The following is a 14781-nucleotide window of genomic DNA, read 5'->3' as shown; positions in this document are numbered from 1 at the left end:
CGACTTCACTTTCACTTTTCACTTTCATGCATTGGAGAAGGAAATGGCAACCCACTCCAGTGTTCTTGCCTGGAGAATCCCAGGGATGGCGGAGCCTGGTGGGCTGCCGTCTCTGGGGTCGCACAGAGTCGGACACGACTGAAGCGACTTAGCAGCAGTTTGGAGGATAGTAATCAGATATCTCCACCTTCCAACACAATGCTGGGGAATCATCTTTTTAACCTAAAATTTCTCTATTCTTACCTCATTCGGATGTTCATTGTGTTGACATGCATTATACAAGGTTATTTTGTGATTTGGGTGACAGTATTTGGCAGAATGAATTGATGATTGTATGAAATCTTTTAGAGTCACCATCATCTTTGCTTTTCCCTAAACACATGTTTGGGTAGGATTCACCTCATAGTTGTGTCAAGGACAATTTTAGAAGGTAAATGATTATGGTCAAATAAGAAATACTAGCAATTTCAACGTGTCTAGTTCTATTGAAAGTTGTTTTTTCTCTCTTAAAAGGGTTTTACTGGTCAAATCAGACTTTTTCCTTCAGGTATTATTTTGCCATGTGAATCATTATCACTTTAACTCACTCAACTTCGGGTTAAATCAAATTTGCTGAGCAAGATAATACAGTTATTTGTGTGCACAACAGTAAGGGAAAGAAGAATGAATGATTTGTAACAGATGCTGTGCTTATAAATGTCAAAGTTTTCAATGAGTCCCTTACTTTAAAAGGTCATACCATCTTACAGTTATACTTTTTAAACTCAGTAATAAATACACAATATGTGCTATACTTCCTACTCTAAATGCATTGGTTTTCCAGTTTTCTGTGTCAAAGAATGGCTTTACCATCTGCTGCTGTTTGATAGCATTCCTTTGAACCCAGGCTTTTCTTCTTTTCTGATGTGTTTGTTAACTTTCAGGTGTTGTTATCGCTGAGTCCTCACATTGGGGAGTTGTTTCATAGTACCAGGCCAATAGTTATATGAGTGATTGGTTTGGAACAAATTTCAGTGTCAAATAAATTTGGAGAAGAATTATGTGAACTCTCAGATCACTGGTGAAATTCAGGTCAGCATGATTTAATAAGCAAATTATGCTATATTCCTTCTCTGCATGTCAAATAGATCAAACCTTGGTTGTTTTGTTTTAAAATTTCTATACCCCTATTTATATTTGTGTGCTTGATTTTTCCTGTCAAACCTTGGTTGTTTTGTTTTAAAATTCCTATTTATATTTGTGCACTTGATTTTTCCTGAACTGAGAATATTATAATCTCTTACTATAATTGTAGGTTTATTTTCACACTTCTATCAGATTTTATGTATTTTAAACCTATGGTTAAAATTTCATATTTCAAATTCATATTCATATTTCATATTTATCATATAGTTTACCATATGAAACACCTAACTACATGTGCATGTGTGCTAAGTCACTTCACTCATGTCCGACTCTTTGTGACCCTATGGACTGTAGCCCACCAGGCTCCTCTGTCCATGGGATTCTGCAGGCAAGAATACTGGAGTGGGTTGCCATTTCCTCCTCCAGGGGATCTTCCCAAGGTCCAGGGATCAAATCTGCATCTCTTATGTCTCCTGCATTGGCAGGTGGGTTCTTTACCTCTAGACCCACCTATATTTTGGCCATTATTAATTATACTTTAACTTACTATACTTACTTTACTTTAAAATTTTAATTAACATTAAATTTTACTTAATGTTAAATGTTATTTAATTTGCTTTTTCATTTATCATTCTCTTTCTCTTTGTATGTATATAGTTTTTTTCTAGAACTATTTGAGAGTAAGTCACAGAGTTAGATTCCTGTTTCCCTTAGGCACTTTAGTGTGTAATTCATAAGAGCACAAGGGTGTTCTCTTTTATAACCATATTACAATGAATTAAAATCAGAAAAATTTAGCATTGATATATTAATACTAGTACTAGCTAATTAAAATGTTTTACTATATTATATCTTTTTGCTCTATTTGTGGTACAGTCTGCATATCTTTAATTTTTATCTGTGTTCACTCTTTTTTTTTCCAGCCTGAATTTTGAGTTTTTATTTTGATGACTGCATTTTTCATAGGCAAGATCTCTAACTGTTTCTTTTTTATAGCCTGACTGGCAGTAGTGGTAAAGACCCCACCTGCCAATACAGAAGACATAAGATATGCAGGTTTGATACTTGGTTTGGGACGATCCCCTGGAGGACGGCATGGCAACCCACTCCAGTATTCTTGCCTAGAGAATCCAATGGACAGAGGAGCCTGGTGGGCTACAGTCCGTAGAGTTGCAAAGAGTCAGACATGACTGAAGCCACTAGCACACGCTTGTTTCATCATAGTTTGTCCTTTCTTATTTCATTAAGGTTATTTAAATTTCTTTTAAATTTACTTTGTTTCCTCTAATATTTATTCTTACTTAGTTCACGTGTTCTCATTTCTTCTGTTGTTTAATTCTTCTCTTTTATTGTGTTATTTTCCTTAAATGTTTTGGTCATTTTTAGTTGTGTGTTCACCTTTGTGTTTGAGAATCCCTGGGATAAGACAGTGAATGTTATAATGTTATTTCTGTTTGCCACAGCTTGGTTCAGTTATTGTGGGGAAGGGTGAGCCCATTGCCAGTATTCTGATTCTGGATATTTCCTGTTTCTCCTAGATGTTGCCAGGTACCAGATATCAGCAAGGTATGTATTCAGACTAACTGCTGTTACCAGAGATGACTGACTTTCATGCACTGATTGGTTCAGTAGTAGAAGGGGAAGTTGTGTCAATTATCTATGGTTGTAACAATGTCAACAACAAAAAACCAAAACTAAGTGACTTAATAAAACAGCACAATTATTAAATTGACAATTTTGTGGGTCTGATGGTGGTTCATCTGGTCTAGGCTGCCCTGCTTTTTCTGCTGATCTTGTTCACACTTCTGTGACCAGCAGGTGGTTCTGTGACTTTTCTGTTTTGCTGTCAATTGGTAGGTTGGTTTTGAAACTGGTCTCAGATATTTGGTTTCATTCTGGCAGTAGGCTGAACACCTTGGTTCTGCTCCATGAGGCCTCTTATCCTTTAGAAGGTCAGCTGGGGCTTGTTCAAATGGTTGTCTTAGGGTTCTAAGCACAAGAAAACAAGATTTTCAGTCATATTTGCTTGTATCATATTTGTTAATGTCTGCTGACTGAAGCAATCAAATGATCAACTCAAAGTGTGGGGAAGTAGATTCTACTTCTAGAAGGGAGGAGCTGCAACAATCGCATTGCAAGGGTGTGAATGAAGGGAAGGGAAAGATAAGTGACCATCTTAACAGTCTGTCTCAGACTGGCAGACTGAACTGGATGCACTAAATCTGGTTCTTCACACAATAACCTGAGCGGTTTTCCAGGTTCTCTTCTCCCACCAGTTTTTGCCACTATGGTGCTTGGAATACTCCTGGCATTAGTGACTCCATTTCATTAGAGACTCCATCTTTCCTGTGTTTGGGCTATGCTTTCCTTCATAATTCTGAATCTACCTGCCCTCTGTTTTTCAGGGTTCTTTGTTATTTCTAACATACTGGGGGTGTTTGTTCTTATTCTCTAGAGTTCATACGGAGTTTTTCTTTTTTAAAAATAAAATATTAAAAAGTAATTCTAGGTATATTTTAGGCAGGAATAGGAATCAGGGGCATATTCCTGGTTTCCCTTCTATGTATTACTTTCAAAAACAGAATCATAAATTTAAAGTATTAGACTAAAGTGCTTTCACTTTAATATCACTTATTTCTATATACTACTTCCTCTGGGACAATCACCTGTCGAGCTCACCTAAGATGACTTTGTTACACTATGAAAATTTTATTTCAGCTAAGAAACTTTATTGGGATAAGTTGAGCTTCCTTTGTAAGAATAAAAGGGGAAAAGTTGACCACTTAAAAATGATCCTATTTTATGGAATTGATGAGAGACTTGAAAATAATAAACATAGAAAGACTTTCACCTTTAACTGTTACCTAAAGTAGGTATTTTGCGAGAGGAAACAATTATTATTTCTTTTTGTTCATCACATTAGTCATTGTAGTCTTCTCAGTCCCAAGGTGTAATACTAAAAGTCTCTTCCTTAGCTAATGCCTATCCTTCTAAAACTCTTTCAAAAAATTGCAGAGAAAGGAACACTTCCAAACTCATTCTACAAGGCCACCATCACCCTGATACCAAAACCAAACAAAGACAACACAAAAAAAGAAAACTACAAGCCAGTATCACCGATGAACATAGATGCAAAAATCCTCAACAAAATTTTAGCAAACAGAATTCAGCAACACATCAAAAAGCTCTTACACCATGATCAAGTTGGGTTTATTCTAGGAATGCAAGGATTCTTCAATATATGTGAATCAATCAGTGTTATACAGTTATACACCATATTAACAAATTGAAAGATAAAAACCATGTGATCATTTCAATAGATGCAGAAAAAAACCTTTGACAAAATTCAGCACCCATTTATGATTAAAACTCAAAAAATGTGTATAGAAGGAACCTACCTCAACACAGTAAAGGCCATATATGATAAGCTTACAGCAAACGTTATTCTTAATGGTGAAAAAGTGAAAGCATTCCCCCTAAGATCAGGAAGAAGACAAGGGTGTCTACTTTCACTGCTATTATTTAACATAGTTATGGAAGTCCTAGCTACAGCAATCAGAGAAGAAAAAGAAATGAATCCAGATCAGAAAAGAAGAAGTAAAGCTCTCACTGTTTGCAGATGACATGATACTGTACAGAAAAAACCTTAAAGACAGTATCAGAAAATTACTAGAGCTAATTGGTGAATTTAGCAAAGTTGCAGGATACAAAATCAATACACAGAAATCACTTTCATTTCTATATACCAACAATGAAAAATCAGAAAGAGAAATTAAGGAATCAATCCCATTCACCATTGCAACAGAAAGAATTAAATATCTAGGAATAAACTTACCTAAGGAGACAAAAGAACTGTACACAGACAATTATAAGACACTAATGAAAGAAATCAAAGATGACATAAACAGATGGAGAGATATTCCATGTTCCTGGGTAGGAAGAATCAATATTGTGAAAATAACTATACTACAAAACGCAATCTACAGATTCAGTGTGATCCCTATCAAATTACCAATGGCATTTTTCACAGAACTAGAACAAAACATTTCACAATTCATATGGAAACACAAAAGACCCTGAATAGCCAAAGCAGTCTTGAGAAAGAAGAATGGAGCTGGAGGAATCAACCTTCCTGACTTCAGATTATACTACAAAGCTACAGTCATCAAATAGTGTGGTACTGGCACAAAAACAGAAATATAAACCAATGGAACAAGATAGAAAACCCAGAAAGAAACCCATGCACCTATGGGTACCTTATTTTTGACAAAGGAGGCAAGAACATACAATGGGGCAAAGATAGCCTCTTCAATAAATGGTGCTGGGAAAACTGGACAGCCACGTGTGAAAGAATGAAATTAGAACACTTCCTAACACCGTACACAAAGATAAACTCAAAATGGATTAAAGACCTAAGTGTAAGACCAGAAACTATAAAACTCTTAGAGGAAAACATAGGCAGAACACTCGATGACATAAATCAAAGCAAGATCCTTTCTGACCCACCTCCTAGAGTAATGGAAATAGAAACAAAAGTAAACAAGTGGGACCTGATTAAACTTAAAATCTTGCACAGCAAAGGACACTATAACCAAGGTGAAAAGACAACCCTTAGAATGGGAGAAAATAACAGCAAATGGAAAAACTGACAAAGGATTAATTTCCAAAATACACAAGCAGCTCATACAACTCAATGCCAGAAAAACAAACAACCCAATCACAAAGTGGGAAAAAGACCTAAACAGACATTTCTTCAAAGGAGACATACAGGTGGGTAACAAACACATGAGAGGATGCTCAACATCGCTCATTATTAGAGAAATGCAAATCAAAACTACAATGAGATATCACCTCACACCAGTCAGAATGGCCATCGTCAAAAAGTCTACAGACAGTAAATGCTGGAGAGGGTGTGGGGAAACGGGAACAGTGCACTTACACTGCTGGTGTGAATGTAAATCGATGCAGCCACTGTAGAGGAGGGTGTGGAGAGTCCTTAAAAACTTGGAGTGGAAGCACATGTGACCCAGCAGTCCCACTCCTAGGCATATATCAGCCACTGTGGAGGGCGGTGTGGAGAGTCCTTAAAAACTCGGAATGGAAGCATATGTGACTCAGCAGTCCCACTCCTAGGCATATACCCTGAGGAAACCGAAATTGAAAAAGACACACGTATCTCATTGTTCATTGCAGCACTATTTACAATAGCTAGAACATGGAAGCAACCTTGATGTCCATCGACAGATGAATGGATAAAGAATTTGTGGTACATATACACAATGGAATATTACTCAGCCATAAAAAGGAACACATTTGAGTCAGTTCTGATGAGGTGGATGAACCTAGAACCTATTATACAGAGTGAAGTGAGTCAGAAAGAAAAAGATAAATATCATATTCTAATGCACATATACGGAACCTAGAAAAGTGGTACTAAAGAATTTACAGGGCAGCAGTGGAGAAACAGACATAGAGAATGGTCTTATGGACATGGGGAGAGGGAAGAAGAGGGTGAGATGTATGGAAAGAGTAACATAGAAACTTACATTACCATATGTAAAATAGCCAATGGGAATTTCCTGTATGTCTCAGGAAACTCAAACAGGGGCTCTGTAGATGGGAGGGAAGTTCAAAAGGGAGGGAATATATATATGTATATATATGTATATATATATATATATATATATATACCTATGGCTGATTCATGTTGAGGTTTGACAGAAGACAACAAAATTCTGTAAAGCAATTATCCCTCAATAAAAAAATAAGAAGAAAAAGTCTCTTCCTTGAACATAGAGTTTTCAACATAAAATTGTTCTTTCAGAGTAAGAAAAGATTGAATTTGTCTGGAAAACTGCTATCCTGTTGAAAGCTAATGACAACAAGTTCAGCTTGTTTATTCACTTCGCTGCATTCCTAAATGGCGCTGTCACACAAATATGTTGGTTATTGAAACTATTTCTCACAGCATGTGCTTTTTCTGAAGAGTGCATGCTAGTCATTTTATTAGTCTCTCTTGGTTTCCTAAACCCAGGAGAATGAGTTGAGTGAATGGATGAGATTAGAATAACAGCAGTGAATCTTGACTTCTCTCCCTCCCATTAGCATTTAAATATCCTCATCTGCTTATCGTTAAAAAGCCTCCCTATATCTACCTCACCCTTGCAGCAATCCCGGATCCACAGTTATACTTCTCTGAAGAACTATACTCTCTCTGTTGATTTTTCTCACTTCCAATTCTCTCCAATTATACTTCTCCATCAAAACTCTATTGAAATAGTAAAGGTCACTCACCATCTCTTTGACACTAAACCAAATAGGAAAATTCCAATTTTCATTCATTCACAAAAACTTAGTAGATCTCCTATTACATCCTGGAGCTTCCCTGGTGACTCTGATGGTAAAGAATCTGCCTGCAATGCAGGAGACACGGGTTTGATTCCTAGGTCAGGAAGGTCCCCTGGAGAACGGATGGGTACCCACTCCAGTATTCTTGCCTGGAAAGTTTCATGGACAGAGGATTCTGAAGTCCCTGGGTTCTCAAAGAGTCGGACACAACTGAGTGACTAACACTTTCACATTCACTATTGTATCCTGAGCACTGTTCTTGATATTGGGATACAGTGTTGAGCAAGACAGATGATAAAATTCCTGGTATCATGGAGATCACATGAATAAGAATAATCAATTACTGGCACATGTTATGATGAAAATAAAAGAGAGGAGAAAGAGAGGAAATGAATGAATGTTTTGACACTTGGATGGCAAGAAGCCAGCCTAGCTTCACCTGAATCTAGAGGTCATGAGAGGAGCCACTGTGGCCAGGGTTGTGGTATCGCTGAGGAGAGCCATGCTGAAGCTTGCCCGGGTGAGCCAGGCAGTGAATTAGGAGATGAGGAGACGGGGCTGGTGGGGTGGTTGGGTTCTCCTTGGATAAGAATCCTATGCCCAGGAGATGGTGGACTGGAGCAAATCTGGAAAGGTTTAATAGCCCAACTGAGTGACCATGAGGCTAGGGACCTATTATGAGTCTCAGATAGCAAAATGACTTTCTTTTCAGCTAACACCCCCCACCCCCTCCAATATAGTAATAGTCCAAGTACTATTTTAAGTACTTGAATGGCCTTATCAACAGTGTATAGGCTGCAGTTGACCTATGGTTTTCACTGTCACACCAACAATGCCCTTTACTGGAGGTTTTAAAAGTCTTTGCCATAAATTTTCTAAGGGATTGTGGCTGTTTATCAGGCATTTAGTTTGTCACGGTGTTAAATTGACCAGGCAATTGCTCATGTTGGAATTTGTAGGTTATGATTTGATAAATTAGATGACTGCTGCTACATAGGGAGTAGTCTGTGTTTGCCTTTTCTATGATAATCCACTGGAAAACTGTGAATAATAATATTGCATATAAAAGAGACAAGGATGGATAAAGGTGTAAGGGAATAAATTTTCTCTATAAGTAGCAAACAGCCATGAATCTCTTATTAAATTTTCCAGGCAGGGAGCCTGTCACTCTAAGCATGAGTTCTTATTGTAAGGAAAATTTAAACCGGTTATGGACTTACTGTTCCAAAGCAATCAGAGTTGAAATGTTTTACATCTTGACCATATTTTTTTTTTTTTTTGGTGGGGAGGGCAGGGTCAAGGGTGAAATAAAGCATTATTGAAAAATTTAAGCATAATACTTCTTAGTCATGAGCAGTGGAAACCAGTTTTGGCTGATTTAGGAAGAATATTATTTATTCAGAGGACACTAAGCTAGAGAACCAGTCTTGGGACTATGCAGAGGAGAATGGCAGTCCAAATCCTGCTGTAGAACTAGCTCAGTGGGGACCTTGCTGTCACTGCTGCTAAGAACTGCAGCTCACACTGTTGGCACACCTAGCAACGGACTCTGGAAGCTGCCATTGACTTTGCTATCTGTGCTACCCAAAGAACCTGATTTTTGTGACAGCCCCTCCACTTTCATAGGTAATTTATTCCTCCTCTGCCTCTCTTGACAAGGAGGCTGGGATTGTCTTCACCAGCAAGGGCTTGTCCTGGGATTTGGTTAGTTTGGGGAATTTATGACATCCAAATCCATCCATTCCCCCCACCCCCTCCATATCTCAGTTTTGTTCTATTCTGATCAGTGATTTTACTTTCACATAAGTGATCTCGGTGGGGTGTGAATTCAGCTGACATTATAATTTAGAAACCTGCAGGATCAAAGTTTGAGTTTGATTTTCAGTTATCTCAGCCCTGCGGCTGAAAGCAATAAGAGATTCTTTTAGTGGTCAGAGAAACTTGGGATTTCACTTCATGCCTCTAGACAAGAATTTGTGATTTCAGCTTGTCATTCTTTTCCTTTAAGCACTGTAGCACTGTTAGAAGCAAATTCCATGCCCATAGTTCTTGAATTCCTCACACCTGTCATATACTTTTGTGGCAGTGGGTTATTTGGTCCTTGTTCAGTGAGGACTTCTTTAAGGTGATAATTTGATAATTTGTGCCATGAACTTCCAGGTTCCCATCTCTTAGTATGGGCTGGCTTTTCATTGTTTTTATTTTCAACCAGGCCAGATATCCAATTCCTTTTTTGAAGGACTATTGGCTACAACTGTAACTGTATCAATTGATGTTACTGTTCTTAGTTAAAGCAATTGTGTATAATATAAGCAGAAAATAATCTAGTTCTTAGGACATTTAACTGCACAGTGTATCCAGGGCTACAGAGCTAGGAACATTGCTCTAAATCATGTTCTCTAAGGATACCATTGCTGCTGCTGCTGAGACTGGGTGCTGTATTTTGCAACACAGACAACAGTAATAGCAGACTTTGGATTTGGGCCACTAGCACTGCTACAATTGCCATGTTAACATGCTCTGGCTCTTGTCATTGCAAGAGTAAATTGCTCATGTTCTCCTCTTCTTTGTGTCATTGTTTACAGTTAAAACTTGAGTGGATGTATCTAAGACTGATAGAACTGAGGTCATGGGCCAATGTGCCAGCTGTGAAGGCCACTAAGAAAGTGAGTATCTGGCATTTTTTCCCCGTAGTGCATAGCAGGCTCTGCCACCTACAGTACTCATCAGGTGGGGAATCCTTATAACTCATAAGGTGGTAGCAAATATTATAGGTTGGCTCACCCAACAACCACTCCAACCCTCCTCTAGACAGTCTTTGGAAAATAGTGGATTACATTCCCAGGCTCCACTGCCACATAAACAGGATTGGGATATAAAGCCAAGTTATGTGAGATGTTGGTTATATATGCAGGGAGACTGGACCTTCTACAAGCATGGTTGTGGAGGTGATGAATTTTTTCAGAGTAGCTATGAGGACTTTGGGCATTCAGAACCAAGCGAACTATCTTGTGAGTAAGGATGTCAGTGGAGTTTCTTAGGACAGACCCACAGCGTAGCTATGCTTTTCTTCTCAGTGTGTTCTTGGCTCATTGACTCTGTGAGCCTCTAAGCCTTGCTTTTAGCCCTTTCAGGGATTCTATGAGTTAGCTAATATTCTCCTATAAATCCCTTTATGCTAAAACTAGCTTATTCAATTCTGTTGTTTGCAAGTAAAAGCCTTGACTAATAGAGTTTCAGACAGTAGGTTAATAAAATTGTACGATATATTTGAAAGCTGCAATGGTAAATATAAAATTTTAAATACTCCATATGCCTGGAATATACATGTAAAGATTGCAGGTGTTGATCTTCACTTAGTATTTGGAAGGAACATTTGATTAATATTTCTAGAGGATGAGCATTGCTGGTGGTTGTGAGAGTAACATATTCTACTAGGCTAAATCAACTTATGAATTTCAAGTCTCAAATGCTATCAACAGAGATGTGAGTACAAATTAGAGCATTGTAGATGCTATGACATTGTGTTAGTCAATATTAATAACTAGCACTTGTTGAGTTGGATTATCCTATGTAAACTTCAGAGTAAACTTTGGAAGTACTATTGGCATCTCTGTTTTACAGATGAGGAGACTGAGATTTAGCTTGGTTACACTGCTTTCCCAAAGTCACTTGGCTAGGTAGGCAGGAGAAGGATTTGGACCTATATCTGTCTGACTGTAGATTCTTCATTTTCCTGCTGTAGTCCAAAGGGTTGCAAAGAGTTGGACACGACTGAGCAACTAAGCACACAGCACACTACCTCTTATCATTGAATGTAGATTTAATTGATCTGCTCAAAATTGCATAGAATTTGATGAGGAAGTTAAGATGCAGGATGCATATTTACCAAAGAAAGCCAGAGAAACAATATTGGCACCCCATAGAGAAACCACAGGCTAAGAGCTAGTGAGTCTTCAGGATGGATCCCTTCTGTACAGGAATTAGGAAAATATTTCTTAGACAGGTGAGTTATGCTTAGTATGCTTGAAAGTGTTGATACTCCAAGTATGTTCCTTGGACCAGCATCATTGGCATCACCTGGGAGCTTGTTAGAAATGGCTTTGTTTATGAAAGACTGAAATAGGAAAAGCAAATGAAGGAAACTGAGGAACCTTCTGCATGAAGTCTTACATGTGAATGTATAGGAGAGGTTTTTGTGTCCTAATGGAAATATTTGTTTTCCTATGTGAGAGTAAAATGTAGAAGAGATATTCAGTGAAGTTTTTTGAATGTATTTTCCTTCCGTTATCTCCTTTTATTATAATTACATTATAAAGAATCAGAATCATATATATATACTTATATAAGTGAAAGACACTAATGTTTTTTGTTTTTTGTTTTTGTTTTTTTTTATTTTTTTTTTTATAAATTTATTTATTTTAGTTGGGGGCTAATTACTTTACAATATTGTAATAGTTTTTGCCATACATTGACATGAATCAGCCATGGGTTTACATGTGTTCCCCTTCCTGGACCCCCCACCCACCTCCCTCCCCATCCCATCCTTCTGGATCATCCCATTGCCCCGGCCCTGAGCCCTTGTCACATGCATCGAACATGGAATGGTGTTCTGTTTCACATATGATAATATACATGTTTCAATGCTATTCTCCCAGAACGTCCCACCCTCACCTTCTCCCTCAGAGTCCATAAAATTGTTCCATGCATCTGTGTCTCTTATTCTGTCTCGCATATAGGGTTATCGTTACCATCTTTCAAATTCCATATATATGCATTAGTATACTGTATTGTTGTTTTTCTTTCTGGCTTACTTCACTCTGTATAATGGGCTCCAGTTTCATCCATCTCAGTAGAACCGATTCAAATGTATTTTTTTTTAATGGCTGAGTAATATTCCATTGTGTATATGTACCACAGCTTCCTTATCCATTCGTCTGCTGATGGACATCTAGGTTGCTTCTATGTCCTGGCTATTGTAAACAGTGCTGCGATGAACATTGGGGTACACGCGTCTCTTAAATAGGAAAAGCAAATGAAGGAAACTGAGGAACCTTCTGCATGAAGTCTTACATGTGAATGTATAGGAGAGGTTTTTGTGTCCTAATGGAAATATTTGTTTTCTTATGTGAGAGTAAAATGTAGAAGAGATATTCAGTGAAGTTTTTTGAATGTATTTTCCTTCCGTTATCTCCTTTTATTATAATTACATTATAAAGAATCAGAATCATATATATATACTTATATAAGTGAAAGACACTAATGTATACTAAGGACCTAGCTGTGAGTCCATCTCCTCACACTATTTCCTTAGTATTTACTGTGCTCTTTATTGTTCCAAGTTTTGATATTCCAAGTAGTATTATAGAGTTTGTAAGACATGTTGTCCCCAAAAGATAATTCAATCATAGCAGTTGCTGACTTGGACCAATGTCTTACTTTCTTTGCTCTTGTCATGACTCCAGGCATGGGCTTTCATTGCAGAGATCATTCAAATTCTCATTTCAGAAAGCACCTACCTGTCACAGACACAGCTGTGGGGGACAAAAAAGCCACCATAAGATTTCTGTGCTGGAACCAAAAAGCTTTCTACAGTTCAGATGGCTCTTGTATCTCTAACCAGATGTCTGTCTAGACTCATTAAGTCCTAGTACATATGCTTTTGGGAAAGGTATAATACTGTCTCATGCTCGGTGCTCAGTTGCTAAGTTGTGTCTGATTCTTTGCAACCCTGTGGACTGTAGCCAACCAAGCTTCTCTGTCCATGGGTTTCTCCAGGCAAGAATACTGGAGTGGGTTGCCATGCCCTCCTCTAGGGGATCTTCCTGACCCAGGGATTGAACTTGTGTGTCCTGCATCTTCAGCATTGCGGGTGGCTTCTTTACCCACTGAGCCACCTGGAAAGACTATCCCACCCATAAACAAGTGCTGAATGAATGGGAAGTTTCTAGCTCTGTGCCCAGAAAGAATGTTTAATGAAAACAACTGGTATCACTGAGTAGTTTTTTATTCCATCTGTTCTTAAGGCTATAATTGACTGATAAATACTTCTGAGGCACTAAGTATGCAAAAAAGGCATTTAAGATGATAAAACTTTACCATTTATTAGGTCATTGTCCTCATTTTCATGTTCTCATTAATTTTTCTGTTAAATTTTTGGGAACAATTTAAAAAGATTTATTTTTTAAATTTAAAAAATTTTTAATTTTTAATTTATTTTTTGAAATTAAAGGATAATTGACATATAACATATCAGTTTCAGATTTACGAATACATTTTGAATGTTGTATGCATTATGAAATGATCACCACAATGTCTAGTTATCATCTCACCATATAAAGTTACAAGATTTTTTTCTTGTGATGAGAACTTATAGGATTTACTTTCTTATCTATTTTCAAATATGCAATGCCATTAACTACAGTCATCATTTTGTGCATTATATCCCTATAACTTCTTTGTTTTATAAGAAGAAGTTTGTACTTCTTGACCCCCTTCAACACTTGTTTCTACCCCTAACGCCTCCCCTCTGGCAACCACCAATCTGTTCTCTGTATTTGTTTTGCTTTGTTTATTTTTTAAAAAATTTCACATATAAATTGAATCATGCAGTATTTTTCTTTTGCTGTTTGACTCATTTTCATTAGTGTGATACCCTCAAGGTCCATCACATTGTCTCAAATGGAAAATTTCATTCTTTTTTTATTGCTGAGTATATTCAATGGGCTTCCCTAATGGCTCAGTTGGTGAAGAATCTGCCTGCAGTGCAAGAGACCCATATTCAATCCCTGCATTGGATGATCCCTTGGAGAAGGAAATGGCAACTCACTCTAGTAGTCTTGCCTGGAGAATTCTATGGACAGAGGTGCCTGGTGGGCTACAGTCCACAGGGTCGCAAAGAGTCAGACATGACTGAGCAACTAACACTCCATGTATACGTATATATACTCACACACGCACGTATACACATACCACATCTTTATCTTTTCATCCGTTGATGAACACTTGATTGAGTGAGTGAAGTTGCTCAGTTGTGTCCGACTCTTTGTGACCCCATGGACAGTGGCTACCAGACTCCTCTGTCCATGGGATTTTCCAGGCAAGAGTACCTGAGTGGATTGCCATTTCCTTCTCCAGGGGATCTTCCCAACCTAGGGATCGAACCCAGGTCTCCCGCATTGCAGGCAGATGCTTTACCCTCTGAGCCACCAGGGAACAGCTCAAACACTTATGTTGTTTCTATATATTGTCTATTGCACATAATGTTGTAATGAACACAAGGGTGCATATATCTTTTCCCATTTCTGT

General features: G+C 37.8%; 1 protein-coding gene across 3 annotated transcripts in view; it reads left to right on the top strand.

Moving 5' to 3' along the window:
* The window catches only part of LOC145528800 (uncharacterized), a 159313-nt gene that overhangs the window by 75805 nt on the left and 68727 nt on the right, over positions 1-14781 (top strand). Inside the window, exons 14-16 of one of the 3 annotated variants that reach the window (XM_081547773.1) lie at positions 924-1071; positions 2664-2691; positions 10059-10139. The gene's annotated coding sequence lies outside the window, so the exon portion shown is untranslated. The remainder of the gene's footprint in view (positions 1-923; positions 1072-2663; positions 2692-10058; positions 10140-14781) is intronic. The other 2 variants (XR_014070691.1, XM_081547774.1) reach the window with 2 other exon arrangements.

Source organism: Giraffa tippelskirchi, chromosome 12, assembly GCF_054371585.1.
Source record: "Giraffa tippelskirchi isolate mGirTip1 chromosome 12, T2T-mGirTip1v1.2.pri, whole genome shotgun sequence".
In the NCBI taxonomy this organism is placed as follows: Eukaryota; Metazoa; Chordata; class Mammalia; order Artiodactyla; family Giraffidae; genus Giraffa; species Giraffa tippelskirchi.
The sequence above is the reverse complement of the archived record's forward strand: the minus strand, read 5'-3'. Positions and strand labels throughout refer to the sequence as shown.